The sequence below is a fragment of the Polypterus senegalus genome, chromosome 2 (assembly GCF_016835505.1).
Source record: "Polypterus senegalus isolate Bchr_013 chromosome 2, ASM1683550v1, whole genome shotgun sequence".
Taxonomy (NCBI): Eukaryota; Metazoa; Chordata; class Cladistia; order Polypteriformes; family Polypteridae; genus Polypterus; species Polypterus senegalus.
Genome location: NC_053155.1, coordinates 106,935,875 through 106,959,405, shown reverse-complemented (window position 1 = coordinate 106,959,405; position 23,531 = coordinate 106,935,875). Strand labels below are relative to the sequence as shown.

General features: G+C 38.4%; 1 long non-coding RNA gene across 1 annotated transcript in view; it reads right to left on the bottom strand.

Moving 5' to 3' along the window:
* The window catches only part of LOC120523237, a 268,628-nt gene extending 257,182 nt beyond the window's left edge, over nucleotides 1–11,446 (bottom strand). The window contains exon 1 of the long non-coding RNA XR_005632572.1: nucleotides 11,312–11,446. This is a non-coding gene — a long non-coding RNA (uncharacterized LOC120523237). The remainder of the gene's footprint in view (nucleotides 1–11,311) is intronic.
* Between the last annotated feature and the right edge of the window lie 12,085 nt (nucleotides 11,447–23,531).

Sequence of the window (23,531 nt, the reverse complement as noted above, 5' to 3'; positions counted from 1 at the left end):
ATTTCACATATCTTCACATATCCCTTCACTCTTTAATCATCTGCTCTTATTCTTTATTCAGAAAGGCACCAAACATGAGATTTCCATTGGTAGAAAAGGTTTGCATCCTTTCATCACAGCTTTAAATATTTGACTACTTTTCAATTAATGTTTTGTCTGTGGCATTTGTCCCTTGAAATCAAAACAGGACAATTTACAAAGAGTCAAGCAAACACTTGTTCAGATTACATAAAATGCAGGAGGAGAGCAGCAGTTGTAATACTATATCCTCTCTAGCTGTTCACTCATTGAAAAAACATGAGAGGCTAGTCTTAAATGAGTGGATAAAGAAAACTACTACTTCCTCGTGCAGCACACAATAACTTTGAATAGTCCAATAAAACTGAACAAATTCCATATGTAATATTTAGGTTGATATAAAAAGGTAGATATTAGGAGATATTAGGAGTGCAGTGTGTTGAGAGGAACAATAGGGGAATGGCATATAACCTGTGAGGAAGGAGCTGTTTAAGCTGCTTAGTTTATTCAAATGGAGATTAAGAGGTGGCATGAATCTAGTATTTAAAATGATGAAAAGAATTAGTACAGTGGATTCAAACTGTTATTTTAAAATGATTTGTTCATCAAGAAAATAAGGATACAGACAGACATTTTTGACAAAGAAAACCAAGGACATTAGAAATAAATTTCCAAGTACTACGGTAGACAATAGAACTGTGGGGACCATCAAGCATCAACCGCATGACATATTGGGCTTATTACACAGCACACAATGAGCAGCTTGCGTTTTCACTGCCAAGGAAGGTAATATTCTAATGATAATTGTCAAAATCTGTTTCATTCCAACACGTTGTGCCATTGTGGACATAGCATTAACACCAACATGGACACAGGAAGAACATACAAACTCCACACTGGTAATAACTATGTGTGGAATTAGCTACAAAGCCTCCAACTAAATGCTTCCTATAATGAAATTTCAGCCCACTCTTCTTGCCAGACTGTTTTAGTCAATAACATTGGTAGGTTTTGAGCATGAACTTCTCATTTTATGTCCTGCCACAACATCTCTATTAGGTTTAGGTCCAGACCCCTCTTTTAATTATTCTTTACTGTTGCTAGATTTATGGGTTGCATTTGTGTTTGGGGGCTGCACAGTGGCGCAGTGGTAGCGCTGCTGCCTCACAGTTAGGAGACCTGGGTTCGCTTCCCGGGTCCTCCCTGCGTGGCGTTGCATGTTCTCCCCGTGTCTGCGTGGGTTTCCTCCCACAGTCCAAAGACATGCCGGTTAGGTGGATTGGCAATTCTAAATTGGCCCTAGCGTGTGCTGGGTGTGTTTGTGTGTGTCCTGTGGTGGGTTGGCACCCTGCCCAGGATTGGTTCCTGCCTTGTGCCCTGTGTTGGCTGGGATTGGCTCTGGAAGACCCCTGTGACCCTGTGTTCGAATTCAGCGGGTTGGAAAATGGATGGATGGATTTGTGTTTGGCATCATTGGACAAGGAAGTAGAAGACATCAAGCTAAACTTTTGCAACCTGATTTTAAGGCAAAACATCCATCCATCCATTATCCAACCCGCTATATCCTAAGTACAGGGTCACGGGGGTCTGCTGGAGCCAATCCCAGCCAACACAGGGCTCAAGGCAGAAAACAAATGCTGGGAAGAGTGCCAGCCCACCACAGGGCACACACACACACACACACCAAGCACACACTAGGGACAATTTAGAATCACCAATGCACCTAACCTGTATGTCATTGGCCTGTGGGAGGAAACCGGAGCACCCGGAGGAAACCCACGCAGACATGGGGAGAACATGCAAACTCCACGCAAAGAGGACCCGGGAAGTGTACCAGGCAAAACATGAACCAAATAAATAACAACACATTAAAAAAAAGACTTGTGAAGCATCAGAGTTAAACTTCAGTATCAGAAAATAAGGCTATGTGTTCTAAGGTAAGAAAATAAATATAACAGCAAATTGCAATGCATTAAAAAAGACTCATTCGTGTATTAATCGTTTTAAGGTGTTTTCACATAAAAAGCAAAAACATCTGTCGTCATAATCATGTCTGATTGTCTGTCTTTCTTTCCACATGAAACAACTTGGCTCCCAGTGGACCAATATTGTTAGAATTTGGCACACTTATGCTTCACGGAAATCTGTCAAAGTCTTGTTGTTATTTCGATGACTCAAACAGAATGCGCTGTACTGTACGCTTAAAAATACATTGCTATATTTTCAAAATCAGCCATCTTAAAATGAACATTCTATGCACTCTTGATTACTGATTCATTTACTCTTTCAATGTTACATTGGTACAGTGCTACATTGTGTAGTTCCATCTTCAATAGCTACTCCTGAAGGCAAAACAAATCGCCTCTACAAGTCATTGAAACACCAACAGAGCTGCGCGTGCAGCCAGGAATCTCTTGTCACGTTGGCAGCTTGCACATGCATGACCAGCCATTGAAACAGATTTAACTTCTTGGGCACTTCTTTCAAAACATTTATCTTGATGAAATATGAACTACAATTAATTGTAGACCCTCTAAAATGAACAATCAATTGATACACATGAGTTGAGCCACTACAAGCCTATTTAGATTCCACCTATGACTATGTGATTTTGTAGAATGCTATTTAAAAACATTTGTAATCAACTAATACATATAATTACATTGTGTTATCACAGTTAATTTTGAATATGACTTATTCTTGCAAAAATATTTTATAATTCTTATAGCTTTGTTTCATCACGCCACCTGACCAAAAACTACACCATTTAATGCAAGCATTTTTAGTTGATTGGTTTACATCAACTTTTGATACTCTTTGCTAAGCAACTTCAGGAGTGTATTAATAAAGAAGATCTTTATATTTACCATGACAAGCATAAAGAACATTAGAAAAAGTAACCCATACGTTAAATATGTATATCATAAAGTTTATTGTTTAACTCTGAGATTCATTATTCTGAAAATGCTCACCGCAGGACAGTTGACACATTGACTCCATTGATGATCAGTCATTTTTTGAGCACCAGCTTTTCTAAGCTTTACGGCAATTTAGTCGTAGTGCTCCTTTACATGAAGTATTACAACATGTCCTGTAAACAGAGAGAGAGACAGAAGGCAGGAATGCTGGCTTTTACATTAATAAAAGTGGAGAACTAAACTGAGAAAAGGAAAATGGAGGTGTCGTCCTGTGCATTTTCTCCTGCAATTAAAACAGACACTCCATGTCTGAAGGTGAGCAAGTTTGTGTTTAGTACAGGATCTTCCATTTTTAATAAGAAAAAGAAGAGATAAAGATGAAGTTATTCTCAGTGCTTAGTAAAAAAAAAAAAAGTCTTGTTAGCTTAATTAGCAAATGTGTCGATTTTACATTTAAACTTATTAAGCCTTGTAACGTCATGAAAAACATGAACATTTTATTGTAAGCCTATTCAAATGGCAGCCCACAGGCCACATGCGACCCAGAAGCAACCTCCAAGTGGTCCTGCCAGGGTTCCAGACTACAACTAAAATGATTGCAAATGTGAGCAAAAATAGGTTTGGCAATTATCATTTCTGCTAATTTTGCCAGTGGCGAAAGAAATCATTGAAACTTTAAACTATTATATGGTAACAGATGCAAAAGGGCATTTTTTATTGTTGAGCCTATGTGCCGTTAACATATGTATCGATACGGGCTCCCCATGCAAATCACAGAGCCGCATAAAGGCCGGTTGCATCAAAAATGACGTCAGACTTGGAGATGCACATGGGGAAATATTTCTATGTATACAGCATGCTATTCATGGCACAGCCGTGAATTTCAACAAGAGGCTGGTTACACTTGTGGCAGAATGATGAACGAAGGGCTGAATATGATGCAAGCAGTCATCAAAGCAAATTTCAAAATGCAAAACATTAGAAATTCCTCTCTCCATCATATAGGCCCCCGTTATGAAAATACCACTTCTGATTTCGCGCAGACACACTAAGGTGTGATTGTCACTGATCTCCTTGTGCTCGCGCATCTTTGCATGCCATTTCTCTTTTGATTTAATGCATATTCCATGCAAAATGCCGGCCTGTCTGTCAGTAAACATGTACGATCAATTGCCTGCCCGCTGTTTCATCACGCACTGTGATGTGATGAAGTTTGCATTTTAAGGTTTCCAAGTGTATTATTGTCGCTTTACTGGGCTGCTCTGTAACTGATACCAGACAATAAACTTTGTTAAAATGGTATCAAAAAAATGACACTTTGTTAGTTGTTGCTTCAGTCGTTTTGCAATGAGCGCTATATGTTCTGTTACCAATAAATTCTTCAATGGAAGCTTATCAGCAAAGAAAAATGGAAAATAAGTTTTTGTGAAAAATAATAATAGTAATAATTCATTACTTGACACACAAGAACTCTATGCAAAGACATTTTAAAGGCAAATTATTAACTGGGGGAAAACAAAAACAATTTCCACAGGAAAGGCGTTTTTGTAGAACTAAAATTTAATCTCTGATTCAAAGCGTATGAATGAAACAGTTTAAGTTCTATGAAAAAAAAAAATTCCTTGTCTGTCATGACCACCCTTTTAATTTCGGGGAGGATCTCCTGTTTCAAAAGGGAAACAAATGTTATTGCTAATACTGTGCACTTATTTTGATTTTATCCACTTTGAGATGTACCTGGGTCAGATGTGAGCAAAATGTTTATTTTTTTATTGCTAAAGTGGAGAAAAATTATTACTACTTCCTCAGATTCTGTTCAGTTATATGTATGTATATACAGTCACCTAAAGGATTATTAGGAACACCATACTAATACGGTGTTTGACCCCCTTTCGCCTTCAGAACTGCCTTAATTCTACGTGGCATTGATTCAACAAGGTGCTGAAAGCATTCTTTAGAAATGTTGGCCCATATTGATAGGATAGCATCTTGCAGTTGATGGAGATTTGTGGGGTGCACATCCAGGGCACGAAGCTCCCGTTCCACCGCATCCCAAAGATGCTCTATTGGGTTGAGATCTGGTGACTGTGGGGGCCATTTTAGTACAGTGAACTCGTTGTCATGTTCAAGAAACCAATTTGAAATGATTCGAGCTTTGTGACATGGTGCATTATCCTGCTGGAAGTAGCCATCAGAGGAGGGCTTCATGGTGGTCATGAAGGGATGGACATGGTCAGAAACAATGCTCAGGTAGCCCGTGGCATTTAAACGATGCCCAATTGGCACTAAGGGGCCTAAAGTGTGCCAAGAAAACATCCCCCACACCATTACACCACCACCACCAGCCTGTACAGTGGTAACAAGGCATGATGGATCCATTTTCTCATTCTGTTTATGCCAAATTCTGACTCTACCATTTGAATGTCTCAACAGAAATCGAGACTCATCAGACCAGGCAACATTTTTCCAGTCTTCAACTGTCCAATTTTGGTGAGCTCGTGCAAATTGTAGCCTCTTTTTCCTATTTGTAGTAGAGATGAGTGGTACCCGGTGGGGTCTTCTGCTGTTGTAGCCCATCCGCCTCAAGGTTGTGCGTGTTGTGGCTTCACAAATGCATTGCTGCATACCTCGGTTGTAACGAGTGGTTATTTCAGTCAAAGTTGCACTTCTATCAGCTTGAATCAGTCGGCCCATTCTTCTCTGACCTCTAGCATCAACAAGGCATTTTCGCCCACAGGACTGCCGCATACTGGATGTTTTTTCCTTTTCACACCATTCTTTGTAAACCCTAGAAATGGTTGTGCATGAAAATCCCAGTAACTGAGCAGATTGTGAAATACTCAGACCGGCCTATCTGGCACCAACAACCATGCCACGCTCAAAATTGCTTAAATCACCTTTCTTTCCCATTCTGACATTCAGTTTGGAGTTCAGGAGATTGTCTTGATCAGGACCACACCCCTAAATGCATTGAAGCAACTGCCATGTGATTGGTTGATTAGATAATTGCATTAATGAGAAATTGAACAGGTGTTCCTAATAATCCTTTAGGTGAGTGTATATGTATATATTATCCCTCTATTATAAAAAAAAATCTTTGGGAGGCAGAGTAGGGAGACGAGACGTGATCTTCTACGTGACCATCATCATCAAGTCCTTCCGTGAGAACCCTAAATACAAAGAGGACTGTTTCATTTATGTTAGGTAGAATGCCCAGAGGGGACTGGGCGGTCTCTTGGTCTGGAATCCCTACAGATTTTTTTTTTTTCTCTCCAGCCGTCTGGAGTTTTTTTTGTTTTTTTCTGTCCACCCTGGCTATCGGACCTTACTCTTATTCTATGTTTAGTTAATGTTGACTTAATTTTATTTTCTTACTGTGTCTTTTATTTTTCTATTCTTCATTATGTAAAGCACTTTGAGCTACTGTTTGTATGAAAATGTGTTATATAAATAAATGTTGTTGTTGTTCTCAGAAGACAATTTGAAGTCCCGTGAGTAACACTTTAACTTGCTCCCAGCTCTTAAAACAATAACAAGCAAAACACGCAGCTCGCAGCAGATGATCCGACCACTTCCCCTTGCATGCGTTCAGCCACCCTAACCCCCCTCTTCACAACGTGAGCAGCAGAGACACGAAGTGGCAAAAAGGACAGCGGTTGTACAGGGTTTAAAATGATTGACGGGCAGTGCAACAGCAGCTGCCCCCCCCACCTTCACCACATGAGCAGCTTTATACATCCTGTGAGAAAGAGATTTAACCACGCCTGGGGCTGGAAATAGAGGACAAGTATTTGTTTTTACAACGTCACACGAGACAAGGCAGTGAGGCATCATTTAAAACAAGTCCACAGACAGACATCAAACCTAGCAATTGTTGGATTGCTTTTGGCAGATATGCATCATGTGCTCCCAGCTCTTAAAACAACGACATGTGACAAACAGAACAGGCAGCTTGCCAGCAGCAGAAAGACAGCAGATGATCCGACGGCATCTCCTTAGCTCATGTTCAGCCAATACCCCCACCCTCCCCGTTCACAACGCGAGCAGCGTTATACATCCTGTGAGAAAGAGATGTAAGTGGAAATAAAGGACAAGTATTGTCTGTACAACAGTTTTTAAAGTAAAAGTGAAAATAATGCATATGTAATAATTCCCATGAAAATAACAATCTCTTTAAATTGTATATCCGGTAAACCAAACATGGGGGTGGGTGAGCAAAGCGAGCAGGGGGCAGAGCCCCTTGTATATATAGTTTCTTTTTTTTTTAATTCTATACATTATGGATGTGCCGTGTCAGAGCGAGTTGCTGTACCCATATCATGACGGATCACATGGATTGGGACCAGAGTGCGGCATAGGACACCTCAGCACCACACTGGGGCAGTGTGAGGTTTTGTTTTTATGGTGGTTGGAGTGTGACTCCTGCCACCAATCCCCATGTATTCGCTGTGTTGGAGAACCTACTGGCAGATTAACGTCAAACCCAGAATGAAGCAATTGCACATTAAGGGTCTTGCTCAAAGGCCCAACAGTGTGGAGTAATTTCTGGCATTTATGTTATTCGAACCGGCAATGTGACCAGATTTAAAAGGAAACAATGAATAAACATTACAATACATTCATTTGTGTTGATAAAAATTTGTCATTACCTGCTGCTTACCAGCTGCTGAAAATGTCTTGGTTTGAAAATCGGGCACAACTGTATTTGTAATTGCACAGCTCTGTTTTATTACAACTGTGGCTTTTAATTTTGACAAAATATTTACTTTTCTTTGTGGCATATGTATTATGGACAAATATTTTTGTACATGTTTTATTAGTTTAAAAAAGTATGCTTTAAGGAGATTTTATTTATTTTAGTATTTTTTGTGGTCAATTAGCAATAAGCCTACAGAATTAAAATTTTTAACACAAAACAGACAAGTAACAGCTGTGGTCTGCAGTTTAATTATAAAAATGCCACTTTAACTAAAAACAAACAAGTAAAGCAACTCTAGTTTCTGCAACTATAATGTTACAAATCTACTGAATTTATTTACTTGTTGTTGCCACTTAGAATGAAGAACAAATTAACCTTATCATTATTCAGGAAACAAAATACATTCCAACAGATGGTGCACCACACCACTGTTCATGTTTATGCTAAGCATGTGAATTTATTTTCGGGTTCCAGTGAAGGAAGTACTTATTAGGAAACATTATTGCAAGCTTGCCAAATTAAAACCAATAACTCCTATTTATATTGAATTTAGAATTCACAAATGGATGTGTAGAAGTGGCAGACTTATGGGACTAGTTTCACGTAATTTAATTCATTTATTGTGCTATGTCAAAATTGGGGGCTATGCCTTTAAGCTGGGCTGCCACTCAAATGCCGATGTACAGAGAAGTTCTTGTTATGCAATGAAATTTGCCTCTTTTCCATTTTTAAAAGAACCTTCAGGAGTTATGTGATAAGGAAAGTTAGTCCTCTATAGTTAACCTGGGAATTAAAAACACAAAATCACGTGAAAATTCACACAGAGTTATAGCGCGGGTTGTCCACTGAATGCTAGCAACTGCTGTACTGACACTCGTGGGCAGTCGTGGCTTTGTCTCGAGAGAGGTAAACAAGGGTAGCGTGCGGTGTTCTAGCAAGCATGTTGTATTCCAAACAAAGGTCGTATACCAAGCAAAATTGTTTTGTGTCCAAACAGGATTTATACCAAGTTGGACTTATTCTAAAGCGGACGTATACCGAGGTACCACTGTATAAGAATCTTCACCAAGCCGCTATGAAAATGTCTGCTTTGTTTGGGTCTACAAACCTCTGTGTGTCTGCCTTTTCAGACATGAATGTCATGAAATCAAAGTTCAGAACAAGACTGACAGATGAACATTTAAATGACTCCATAAGAGGCTCCACTCCACCATACACCTCTCTTGTTGACTCCATGTAGTGCCAGTCATCCGACTAACTAAAAAACACATCACATGCAACTGGACATGTGAATAAAGTGAAACAGTGACATGTAACAAAATGACAAATGAATAAGTCACATCTGTGTATTTGTTTTGTCAGCATTCATGTTTTAATTCAATAGTGTGAGATACACTAGAAAATGCATACAGACATACAAAATGCACTTGCAGTTGAACTAAATATTTTTTGTGATGTTTTAATGCAAAACGTGAGTAGTGGACACCAACATTTTGTAAATGTTCAGGCAAAACAAGCTTATTCAGTTTGTTTTGGTTGAAATAAGTTATGAGAATAAACGTTAGAAAAAATGAGTCGCTCTCTGCCATTTTCATTTTGTAAAAGTAGCTCTCAGGGGAAAAAAGGTTGGAGACCCCTGGTATACACAATAAAGAATACAAAAGGGGAAAGTAGAGTACTATAGAACTGTACCAAGACAAAACAGTCATGTAAATATGAAAATTACATATTAGATGAGAGGCTGTTAGCTCAGAAAATGGCCACCATCTTGGAAGTAGCGTTTATTAGGTCTGGGAGCCAACCAGCTGATATCTGGGAGAAGGAGATGACTCTGATAGTCACAGCTTTAGGAAATGGAAGGCGGTGGGTTTTCATTCTTATGCCTTTTCAGACTCCCTGAGCTATTGTACCATTTTTAAAAACTATAAGATTTTTAAGCATGGGGTTAACATGGTGGTTTAAATGATTTGTGTTCTTTGATTTAAAGTACTGTACAGTAATATTGGTTCACTGTCACTATTTTAATACGTTTGAAACATTTCGTGTAAAATAAATAATAAAACTTTTTTTTTACCGACATCTCCATTAACTGTCTTTTTCAGTGTAAAAACTTACATACAAAATGCGGTTCTGAATACTGGCAGGAAAAGAATTCGGCCTTACCCTGTGTGTCGCCTGTATACAAGTCACTGTTTTAATTTTAAACGATTTAAGCAGTTCTTTAGTTTTTACACTGTGACGTTTCACAATTTCACTTGACTTTTTTGTACATAAAAACTAGCTGGATAATAAAACAAAAAAAAGATTGTTATGCACATCCTCTGTCTCATAGCTGGTGGGTCTGTCTGAACTCACAGAGCTGTAGTGACTATAATGAGAATGTTTGTGAAGCCAACAGCATTAAGTCTTAGGTTCACGAATCACCACAGACTGTTTGTTAACAATGCCCACCAACAGCCTCGCTGTAGTATTTTACAAGACTTGGAACACTGGATGAATTTGAGTCTGAAGCCAACCCTAACTGGAGCATCTCCTGTTTACTGACACACTCACTAAGATGAGCTGGCGACTAAATAGAAAACGTCCACGTTATTTATGCTGATGGAATTGGTGTGGAATGGGTGCTGCTGCTTCCGTGTCTTAATGAAATGGGTTCAAATCCCACCCCAGCGTTTGTCCATGTTGAGATTTCATGCTCTCCCTGCAGATATCTAGCTGAATGCTTAAAATTTGTGCTACATCTTAAAACATACAGAAAAGGTGGGCTGGTGACTCTTAGTTAGTCCAATTTGTGAGTGTACCCAGCGATGGAGTAATTGGGGCTTCTGTTTTGTTTCCTGTTTTCTGCTGTCGCCGCCCGAATATCCCTAATGTATTTGAATAATTGACTTAAAAAAAAAATCAATGAATTATGCAAGCAAATATTTATCTGGGAAGCCAGTATTTTGAAGCAATGCCCTGGCCTACACGTTCACACATGCTGTGTGATGCAGTGGGCTTCTGTGTCAACTGACCCTCATATTTCACAGCAGCTCGCCCCCTCTGTTCCTATTAATGCCCCATTTTCCCTATATTGCCACATTAATAACATGCTTGATTGATGCTTAAAACTGTTCCTCGGTCCCCATTTCCCACAACCGAAATTCATGCATAATGCTCCAAACAAAATACAAGAAGGTTCAAACTATCACTGACAAAGTAAATCATATTCCACTTAAAGCTAAGCAAAAAAGAACTTTCATTCTCAGCATAAAAATTAAATTTGGGTGACACATTGGCAAAAGTGAAAATGAATGCCAGGCATACTTCGTGAGGCTGAAGTCACCATCTTGGAATACTGTACTAAATACGCAAGTCTTTCTCAAGGTGCCATTAATCCAGAATTTCCACTCATCCATCGGCATGACATACTTGTACACAGCAAACCCTGTAATCATGTCTAACACACAACTAATAGTTTGGTTTACAAAGATTATGGTGACTAATAAAACACACACACGCACTTGCAAAAAAAAAAAAAACAAACGGCAAACAGACTGCAACACCAAAACCACATGATTTTCAGGAACTGAATGTGCAACGACAGATTTAGCAAGATTTAGTGTTCTTGTTTTGGTTTCTAATTAATGTTAATCTGAATTATTGGAGCACAAAATAAGAAGAATGCAAAGCTTACCGTCACATGGTGAACATCTTCAAAGAGAAGGCCCATGGCAGCTCCCTTTATTGATCTCGTGAGATGAGGTTTTTTACCTCGCAAAGTGGGAGGAGCCAAACATGTTCTCTTGAATGACTCACGGATCTTGTGAAGAACCTTCTCGCACACTGTACAAAATATGACATCATTTGGCATATCAACAGGATATGGTTGAACAAAGGTTTATTCAAAAGTTGTGCACTGTTTTGTATTTTGTTCTCGCACTATGGAGGCTTTGCTTTTCCTGTGTAAAGGGACTTTTTAGGCACTCATGACTCATCCTTTTTGTCATACACTAGGTATGCATGCGCACACGGCTTCTGCTCAGTAGTATTTTGACATTTATCTGCATGTGAAGGCTGAAACCAAAATGAGAAAGTCTGCATATGTTTCCAAATGTATCATTTGGTGTATACTTTTGATTATAATGTGCTCCCCACAGATGACCTTATAATCACTTCATACATCCAAAAAAAAGCTTTGACCAATTCAAATCTTTATTTCAGTTGAATTTCCCCTTGAGGATTAATAAAGTATCTATCTATCTATCTATCTATCTATCTATCTATCTATCTATCTATCTATCTATCTATCTATCTATCTATCTATCTATCTATCTATCTTAAAGTTGATGAACAAATGTGGTATTGCTAAAAAGGTTTCACCTTAACTAGTAGTGGAAATGAATGTTAAAGTTATACATGTGATTCTAACACAAGAATAAGGGTAAAGTGGATTCCACAAATTACAGATCAACATTTACAGTACCTTTGCCATTTTTAAGATTCCAGAATCTACAGCTAGCCTGCACATTTCTCAAATCAATACTTTAGAAGAAAGATGACACGTTTTTCCTGGGTGGCCAAAAGGACTTCAGCAAAACAATTCAGAAGGAACTAAACAATCCTGCAATGTGTACATGAAATCCTAGATATAATCAAGAAAATGGAAGGATAGAAAAATATAATCTGAGACTTTTTGTATTGATTTTAATAAAAAAAATACAGATAACATTCCATACAGTCAACACAAATTTAATAAATCAAAGCAAAATTCGACCCCCACCCTAGAGAAAGTGAGAGGAGCCAGCAAACACAGCTACTCTATAAGCAGTCTGCTGGATTATGTGAATTTCCCCTTGGGATTAATAAAGTATCTATCTATCTATCTATCTATCTATCTATCTATCTATCTATCTATCTATCTCCCCAAAATGGAAGCTTATATTAAAATATTACTGATTAGATCTTCACATATTTAAAAATTTTTTGAACAAATCCTCTGAGCAAAAATTAGATTTTTTTCCAATTTCAAGTAGTATAGAACATTGGTTACCCACTGACTTGTGGGGTAAGAGTGGTGGGGTGGGATTCTTCCAGGTGAGCAATATAACTGTATGTGCTAGGAGTGAGGTAAAGGAAATTACAGGTTGATGTGTCCTTTACCACTTTAAGGCTGTCTGGAAGTACACCAATCACAGCTGTTAATGGGTGTCACCAAGGCTGTCTGTTAGGCATGCAAAGATTTTTGTCCAAAGTGTTGTTAATTTGGTACACGCCCAGAACATGTGGCCCAGTGGGGCTGGAGCTAGACTGCAACGTTCACAGGTTGAATCTTGCCCTGGAAGCATTTTGGACAATTTTAAATGTAATACGTGTGCTTGATAAAAGATTTTAAGTTGTATTTACTTGTAATATTTACCCCCAGATATTTAATCTGATCTGCTAAGATAAATGGAATGGTGTCCAGACACTGGAAAGAGCACACTTTTATTTAAATTTATTTAAGTCCAGATATATTTTGAAAATCTAATGATTTTAGGATTGCTGACACAAAATTTTTTCGGTCTGATATATATAGTACCAAATCATCTGCATATAGTTATATTTTCTGTTCAAGTCCTTCCCTGAAAATGGTTCAATGGTGATTCCAAAGAGCAAAAGTGATACGGGGCATCCTTGTCAAATACCACATTCCAGTTTGAAGTTTTCTGAAATAATGTTTTTTATAACGAAACAAAGCTTCTGGACTAGTATAAACTAGTTTGATCCATACACATATGTTTGGTCCAAACCCAAATCTGTGCAATGAGGTGAATAGGTATTCCCATTCAACCGTATCAAAAAGTTTTTCTGCATCTAAAGATAATACGTTCTTTGGGGTGTTAGATATAATGGGTGAATATATTATATTAAACAAACATCCAAGGTTAGAAGTTAAATGTCTCCCTTTAATTAATCTTGTTTGGTCTTGTGCTATTACAGAAGGAAGCACTTTCTCGATCCTTCTGCCTAGAACTTTGGAGAGTATCTTGACATCGTTATTCAGAAGTGAGATTGGTCTGTATGATGCACATTGTAGTATGTCCTTGTTCTTCTTAGGAAAGATGGCAATTAATGTTTGTTGAAATCTTTTTGTCTTTAGCTTGTATAAACGTTGCCAATACTAGTGGAGCTAACTTATTTGAGAAATTATATAAAATTCCACAGGGTAGCCATCTGGGTCTGCTGCTTTCCCACTTTGAAGTGAGTTTATAGCATCTAGTAATTCTGAAAGTGTCAGAGGTTTATCCAGTTCCACAGCACTAAGAGTATCTACCTGTGGTATCTCTACTGAATCAAGAAACTCATTAAATGGCGTCTTATCTTCTTTAAACTGAGTGGAATATAAGGACTTATAGTACTATCTAAATGTGTTGGGTATATTTTTAAGGTCAATAATTTTGCTGTCTTAATTACTGTTATTGCATTATGGACTTCCTGTTTGTGGATTTGTTGGGCTAAGATCTTATTGGCCTTTTCTCTGTGTTCATAACAATAATGCTGCGATTTAATGATAAGCTGTCCTATTTCTTTAATAGTCAAGAGGTTAAATTGTGATTGCAAAACCTGTCTTTTCCTATAGAGTGCCTTATTTGAAGACCTGGCATATTGTACATTTATTCTAGTTATTTCACTGATTAATTCAGATGCTTTCTTGGTTTCCAGTTTATTTTTGTGAGAAAGATATGAAATAATCTGTCTTCTTAAAAATGCCTAAAGAGCTTCCCAGAGTATACCTGCTGAGACCTCTGTGGATGCATTTGTTTCAAGAAAATACAAAGTAATCAATTTGCTTGGATATGAATTCTGTTCAGTTCTCATCAGCTAATGACAGGGTTTTAAGATGAGACAAATGTGTAGGACTGAGTAATTTAAGCTCCATGACCAGAAGGGCATGATAATGATAGTGCCCTACTTACAAGATTTGATAGTGGGCAAAAAAATATTGCCTATGAGGAAATAATTAACTCTTGAGAAACAATGATGTACAGGTGAATAGAAGCAGTATGCTCTTAGGTTAGAATTTAAAAACCTCCATGAGTCAGATAAGTTATGATCCATTACAAACTGTGTAATTATCTTTGCAGTATTAGATATTATTGTCGGTGTATCTGAAGAGCTATCTAGGTCTGGATTTTAAACACAATTAATGTCTCCAGCCATTATAATTTTATGAGTGTTCACATTAGGGATAGATGCAAATACATTTTGGAATAAAGCTCTATCGTCCATGTTTGGTGCATACAGTAATCCCTCCTCAATCGCGGGGGTTGCGTTCCAGAACACCCCGCGATAGATGAAAATCCGCGAAGTAGAACCCATATGTTTGTATGGTTATTTTTATATATTTTAAGCCCTTATAAACTCTCCCACCCTGTTAACATTATTAGAGCCCTCTAGACATGAAATAACACCCTTTAGTCAAATGTTTAAACTGTGCTCCATTACAAGACAGAGATGACAGTTCTTTCTCACAATTAAAAGAAAGCAAACATATCTTATCTTCAAAGGAGCGTCAAAAGGAGCCATCAGGAGCAGAGAATGTCAGAGAGAGCGCTCGCAAAGAAAAGCAAACAATCAAAAAATCAATACGTGCTTTTAAGTATACAGAAGCACCACGATAAAGCGGTATTTTGTAGAGGAGCATCCGTGTCCTCTGTGCAAACAGCCCCTCTGCTCACACCCCCTCCGTCAGGCAGAGAGAGTGAGAAAGATAGAGAGAAGCAAACAAGCACCGCGCGGGAAACATATCTTATAGCATTGAGGAGTTTTAGTTAATATGTAATACATGCTCTGATTGGGTAGCTTCTAAGCCAACCACCAATAGCATCCCTTGTATGAAATCAACTGGACAATCAAACTGAGGAAGCATGTAACCTAAATTAAAAGACCCATTGTTCGCAGAAAGCGAACCAGCGAAAAATCTGTGATATATATTTAGATGTGCTTACATTTAAAATCCGCGATAGAGTGAAGCCGTGAAAGTCGAAGCGATATAGCGAGGGATTACTGTATATATTAATCAAAATCATTTTAATATTATATAAATTACCCGTCACCATGACATATCACCATTCATAATCAGATATTGCATCTGACGCTACAATGGGATAGGCCTGTGTATTAAGATTCCCACACCCCTGGTTTTCTTTGTATAGCTAGAGTGAAAAATTTGGACAGACCACTCTCTTTGCAAGCAAAACTCGTCCTTGCTTAACAACTGAGTCTCCAGTAAAAATATAATCTTGGAATTTAGACGTGTTAATTGCAAGAATACTTTCTTTCTCTTTAATTCATGATTGAGACCCTTGATATTTCAGCTCACAAAGTTCATTATTTGGTCATGGAAATTTTTCTTCTGAACTTTTGTTGATATTTTTTTTTAGGTTACTGTGGTACATTGTACATTTGATAGCTTTGACATAGATTTCTTATTATTGCGAAGTGATAGACCTATGAAGCATACAGTTATGTTGTCACTGATGGTTATTGGGGTATCTATACTAATAAAAGGCAAAGCCCTCACTCACTCACTCACTCACTCACTCATCACTAATTCTCCAACTTCCCGTGTAGGTAGAAGGCTGAAATTTGGCAGGCTCATTCCTTACAGCTTACTTACAAAAGTTGGGCAGGTTTCATTTTGAAATTCTACGCCTAATGGTCATAACTGGAAGGTATTTTTCTCCATTAACTGTAATGGAGTTGAGCTGAAAAGACGTGGGGCGGAGTTTCGTGTGACATCATCACGCCTCCCCGTAATCACGTGAAATGACTGTCAACGCAGTGCGTAGAAAACCAGGAAGACCTCCAAAAAGCGCTTAAGAAAACATGCATTATATAATTGAGAAGGCAGCGAAACAATAAGAAGCAAGCGAGTGACATATACTACCATATTCATGAGTGCTGCTACCTCGGAAAGAAAGCAAGGTGTAAACCTAAACTTTAAATTAAGTTCATAGACAGGCTACCGCTGGCGTTTCACATGCCCACAGGTAATGCGGGATACAAGTTTAATGAGAGGGCGCAGGATATAAACGAGAGTTTTGATCACTTTGTAACTAAGTTAACGTCATGTCATCATATCCCCTCCCATTCATCTTATTTCGCTCTGAGCTGAGCTCCGCGGCTAACGCCGTCTTCCGAAGCAACCGTCACACTGCCACCAAATACTCACAGAAAAATCCACAAGTTAATACACACGCTGTCTCTAGAGTTTCTCCACACTGAATCCTCCAGGCACTACTTACAAAAGGTTACATTGACAATCGTGTTACATTATTTTTAAAATCTTTCCTTTTCTTAGCACAAGCACAGCTGAGAAGCTTCGATGCATGTGCTCCATAACGCGTTAAAAAATAATGCATTTAATCACACTTTGCATTACAAGCAAAATCAATGCATGATTTCCTGGTACACGATTACATTGATCAGCATCCCGATTCATTTTACCCTCGCACCACCTTAGTTTGAGAAGAAGTATGAAAAAATATAAGGTTAACACAGAAAAACAGATCACCAATTCAAGCTTTATGAATAACTAGCAAAATACCCGCGCTTCGCAGCGGAGAAGTAGTGTGTTAAAGAAGCAATGAAAAGAAAAGGAAACATTTTGAAAATAACGTAACCTGATTGTCAATGTAATTGTTTTGTCACTGTTGTGAGTGATGAGTGTTGTTGTCATATATATATATATATATATATATATATATATATATATATATATATATATTTACACACACACACATAAACATATATATATATACATATCTATACATATGCACATATATACATACATATATATCTACATATAAACACACACATATATACACACATATACATACATACACACACATATCTACATATATACACACACAGCTATTTCAGATCAGTGCAATACGCTGTTTGTTAAAACGTTGACTCCGCTCTTACGTGCAATAACAAATCAAATCATTCAGTTGTCTTTGCTCATATGTCATTTTAGAGCTGGACGCCTGGCATCTTTTTGGCCACAAGTTCGTTTCTGTTTGGTGTGAGGTTCTGTGTTGTGGAGATTCTCAGGATGGATTGCAGTTGCTCATCAGTGAGGCGACTCCTGTGTGCTGTTTTGTTAGTCTTTATCACTGAGAAGAGCTTCTCACACAGATATGTGCTACCAAACATGCACAAGGTTCGAGCCGCATGTAGACGGACTTTTTTTGTTCTTCAAAGTCACCAAAGCGCCGTGCAAACTCAGTGCGCAATAACTCTAACCAGCGCGCTGCATTATGGGATCTGTAGTTTATTGTGTTACCAGCGCTTCATATACCCGGCTTTAATAACAATAATACAGCATATAAAATGATCTCTGGGCGGATATAATTACGCCGGGCGGATGTGGCCGCGCCCTTGAGTTTGACACATATGGACTAAATAGAACTTGAAAAGATATATTTTTTCAAATGTGATCGCGCAATTCAGATAGAGTTGGCAACACTACAGCCTGCATGCCTCAATGAGTCATCCTCCCCTCGCTCTTACTTTTTTACATTTTTTCATCTAATGAATACACTGAGTATGGCTTTACCAAAACAATCATTGATGGCGAATAAAGTATCCATTATTCGCGTATGTAGAGCGGGATATATATATATATACATATATATATACCCGCGTATCGCAGCGGAGAAGTAGTGTGTTAAAAAGGTAGAAAAGAAAAGGGAACATTTTAAAAATAACGTAACATGACTGTCAATATACAGTATTTGTTTTGTGAGTGTTACTGAGTGTTGCTGTCATCAAGGATTTGATTATCATTATTTCTTTCAATCAGGTTCGTATTTGTAGGATGTGTTGTGTTCAAGTTACATTCCGTGTTTGTCAATCGTTGTAAAGATGACAGGTTTCATTCATCGATTCGTTTCTTACTGCATCAATAAACAGCTCATCTTCTTCTTTATCTGAGACCTGACACACTGCATGCACAGGTTTTTTTTACACTGTCTTCCTTTAGCGGGACATTGACTTTTTCCACTGTGTGCTTTGTTTCCGCAGTAGCTGGATTTATGAATATGCTTGTATGTATCAGGCGCTTCATATTTTTGCTGCCTTTTCAATTGTGTAATTCGGTTTTGTTCAACGCTCTTTGGAACTGTTGCTTTTATCTGTGCACGCGTCAGTTCACGTGAGCCGCTCGGTGTACATGCATCGAAGGTTCCCAGCTGTGCTGGTGCCATCTCGTGCTATGTCCATAGCTGTATTTAATGTTACCTTAGTCCTGGCACTTAAAACTTTCTCTCGCAGTTTCGCTGAGTTTGTGTCAAACACCACCCTGACCATCTCATCTTCCTCTCCATAAGCACAGTCCTTCACCCGTGAATATTTACCCGTGGCAGTTTGCTATTGGATTGCCGCTGACGGACGGCCTTATATGGGCAGGCACTAAATTACAAACGCCAGCGCAGCCTGTCTATGAACTTAATTTAAAGTGTAGGTTTACATCGTGCTTTGTTTCAGTAGCAGAACTCATGAATATGGTTGTATATGTCACTCGCTCGCTTCTTATTGTTTAGCTGCCTTCTCAATTATATAATGCATGTTTTCTTGAGCGCTTTTTTGAGGTCTTCCTGGTTTTCTATGTACTGCGTGATTACGTGGGAGGCGTGATGATGTCACACGAAACTCCGCCCCCACGGTGTTGAAGCTCATCTCCATTACAGTAAATGGAGAAAAACTGCTTCCAGTTATGACCATTACGCGTAGAATTTCGATATAAAACCTGCCCAACTTTTGTAAGGAAGCTGTAAGGAATGAACCTGCCAAATTTCAGCCTTCCACCCACACGGGAAGTTGGAGAATTAGTGATGAGTCAGTGAGTGAGTGAGTGAGTGAGTGAGTGAGTGAGTGAGTGAGGGCTTTGCCTTTTATTAGTATAGATCAATTTGCCATCAATAATTGTTTTGGTAAAGCCATCCTCCTTCCATTTTATAATTTTTCCGCCACTAGCCATGATTAAATGAACAGTAAAAAAGTAAGAGCAAAGCTAGGGTGACTTATTTAGGCAGGCATATATATGACAGCAACACTCATGACAATGTCAATCATGTTACGTTATTATTAAAATGTTTCCTTTTCTTTTTCATTACTTCTTTAATACACTACTTCTCCGCTGCGAGGTGCGGGTATTTTGCTATATATATATATGAATGACCTCCAAAAGCTGAGACTTTTGATATCATGAACGTGTCTGCAAAACTGGGGTCTCCTGCCCAGCAAAGTCAGCGCAGCCAGCGCGCGTGCATAGCTGTGCCGGCCTTTGAGACGCTGACTGCACTTCTGCCTTAAGTCAAAGTGAGCACTTTTAATTTTTTTCATCCGCCCCCTGAGCTATAGCCCAGACAAGTACAAACACGGGACCCATTTTCTACACCACGGCAAGATAATAATAAGGCGATTCACACTTACTTTTGCACGTATACGATTATGAAGTCCTCAGCTCGGATTATGAAGACACGCATACGAGTGGAGGACTCACAGTGCCATCACAGCCGATTAATGGCGGGGACGTCTCACCAGTCTACACAAGACGCACCGCGACTGTCCCCAAAACGCGATCATAACGTCAGTGAACACATCTCTATACTATATAAAAGAAAAGGCAACTTTCCTTTCTTTACACCTTTTTCCTTTTATCCCAAACCAAAGCCTTTTCTCTTAACACTGCAGAGGACACAAAACTAATTTTCTTTAAATGTCGGTAAGGCACATTACCAGAGGCACAAATTTGAACGTTCACATAGAAAATGTAATTTCTATACCACAGCCGTCGTGTAGCGCCTTTCAAAAGGGATCAACTACCGAGAGATGATCCATATACAGTTTAGCTGCTGTTAGTTACTTACCTGTTGTGTTACACAGTCTTTAAAATGTAGTTTACCCGAAACCACTCCAGTAGTGCTCAATGTACCTGTGCTTCTTAAAACGTTAATGTTTTACTGTTTAATAACTTATAGACTATATTTTATTATTTTTCCCTTGCACTCAGTGACCAAAGCTATACACACACATATAGACACATACAAACATACACACAAGTATATGTATATATATATACACACACACACCCCTATCTACATTATATATATATATATATACACACACACACACACACATACATACATACATACATACATACACACATATATATAATTTGTGTGTGTGTATGTATGTATGTGTGTATATATGATGTAGATAGGTATGTATATATATATATATATATATGTGTATATGTAGATATGTATATAGATATGTAGATATGAAGATATGTATGTGTATATATATGTATATATATATATATGTATGTATGTATGTATGTATGTGTGTGTGTGTGTGTGTGTGTGTGTGTGTGTGTATATATGACAGCAGCAATCCAAGCTGTGAGAAAACAGTAAAAAGGAGGCGTGTCAGACGTTGTGGTACATTTTCTGATGCAGCTAGACGAAAAAAACTTTGTGACGCTGCCGCCAAATACACAAAACAATTACTTTGACAATCATGTTACATTATTTTTAAAATGTTTCCTTTTCTTTTTCATAACTTCTTTAACACATGACATTGCTGCGAAGCGCGGGTATTTTGCTATATATATATATATCACAGCGACACTCATAACAGTGACAAAACAATTACATTGACAATCATGTTACGTTATTTTCAAAATGTTTCCTTTTCTTTCTCTTTCCTCCTTTAACACACTACTTCTCCCCTGCGAGGCGCAGGTATTTTGCTAGTATATATATAATACAGTATATAGTTACAGCAAATTTTGCAACACTCATATCAATGACAAAACAATTACATTAACAATCATGTTACGTTATTTTTAAAATTTTTCCTTTTCTTTTTCGTACCTTCTTTAACACACTACTTCTCCGCTGCGAAGCGCGGGTATTCTGCTACTAAGGGATAAAATAGAAATAGCATTTCTCTCTTTCTCTTTAACCCCTATCCCCCACGTTATGCCTCTCCAAGCAAGGCAAGCCACACTTTGTGAACTCCCAGTCCTCTGACATGCCAAGAGAAGGAGCATGTGTAGAGCAAAATTAACCCCCCCAGCAGCAGTGGGAAGAAGATTAAAATGGAGATATCTTGTGAAGATACAGTCAAAAAATAATAGACTAATGATATAATATTAAACAGTATAAATATAATAGACCAAGGGTATGAGGTTAAAGGAAAAAAAACGCTTTAGCTGTAAAAAATACTGTAAAAGTTTTTTTGCTTTAATAAAGTTTAAAAAAAAGACAATAGCTTGTTATTTTGTGGTAGCCAAAGTGTGGAAATAAATTTTAAATGAAGCTTAAACAATAACTGTTTACTTTTTAGTAACCAAATTGGCCAAGATGTAGCCATAAGTGGCCCAAATTTGCATATAATTAATGAAAGAAATATGAATATAATAATTGCAGTTTAAGTAAAAAAAGAGGAAGGGGATGGCCAATAAAAGAAGCAAAATATAAAGTAAAATGTATACAATGGAACCTCGAGATACGATCACCTCTGTATACGAGAAATTCAAGATAAGAGGAAAGTATGAGCAAAACATTATAAATATGAGCATTGGCTCGAGTAAAGAGCCACAAGCCAGGCTGTTGGTATGCGTGAGGCATTTCCCGATCCGCCTCGACTCGGGGATTCACCCAAACTGAAGCTACCAGCCCATCAGCTCACTCAGTGTTCCTTGTTTTCCTGTAGCGTAAGGATCTATGCGTTTGTGTGCTTGTGATTTCATTGTTTCGCTGTAGCAGTTTGCCGTATAAGCATATCCAAAAATATCGCGGACATGCAGACGGAGAATAGGAGATGATTGCCCTCAAGAGGAGAGAGAGAGAGAGAGAGAGAGAGAGAGAGAGAGAGAGATGAGAGAGAGGCGCGCGCGCGCGAGAGAGAGAGAGATAAGGAGAGAGCGAGTGAGATAAGGAGAGAGAGAGACGCGCACGAGAGAGAAGAACCATCAGCTCAGTTATGATCACATGATGCTCAGCAGACAAAGTGTATCCATACTACTTGTATTGCAAGACATCGCTCGTTTTATCAACTCAAAATTAATTAAAATATTTAGCTCGTCTTGCAAAACACTCGTAAACCAAGTTACTTGCAAACCGAGGTTCCACTTGTATATATTATTTATCAGTGTTATTTGTTAGGAAAATTTATTTTTTTGTTGATATTTTTGGGGGTGTGGAACGGATTAACTGGATTTCCATTATTTTCAATGGGGAAGTTTGTTCTAGATATGAGAAATTCGCTATACGAGCTCAGTGCTGGGACGAATTAAACTCGTATCTCGAGGTTCCACCGTATAGCTATACTAATAAAAGGCAAAGCCCTGACTGACTGACTGACTGACTGACTGACTGACTGACTGACTCACTCACTCACTCACTCACTCACTCACTCACTCACTCACTCACTCACTCATCACTAATTCTCCAACTTCCTGTGTAGGTAGAAGGCTGAAATTTGGCAGGCTTATTCCTTACAGCTTACTTACATAAGTTAAACAGGTTTCATTTCGAAATTCTACACGTAACGGTCATAATGGTCGATAACGGTTGACAACGTCCGCCATGTTGAACTATCTTATTTATGGCCCCATCTACACAAAATTTGGTAGGCGGCTTCCCTGCGCTAACCGAAACCGATGTACATACTTATTTCGATGGTATGACGCCACTGTCGGCCGCCATATTGAACTTTCCAACGTCACTAATTCTCCAACTTCCAATGTAGGTAGAGGGCTGATCCCATCTTCACGAAATTTGGTAGGTGGCTTCCCTGCACTAACCGAAACCGATGTACGTACTTCGGTGGTATGACGCCACTGTTGGCCGCCATAT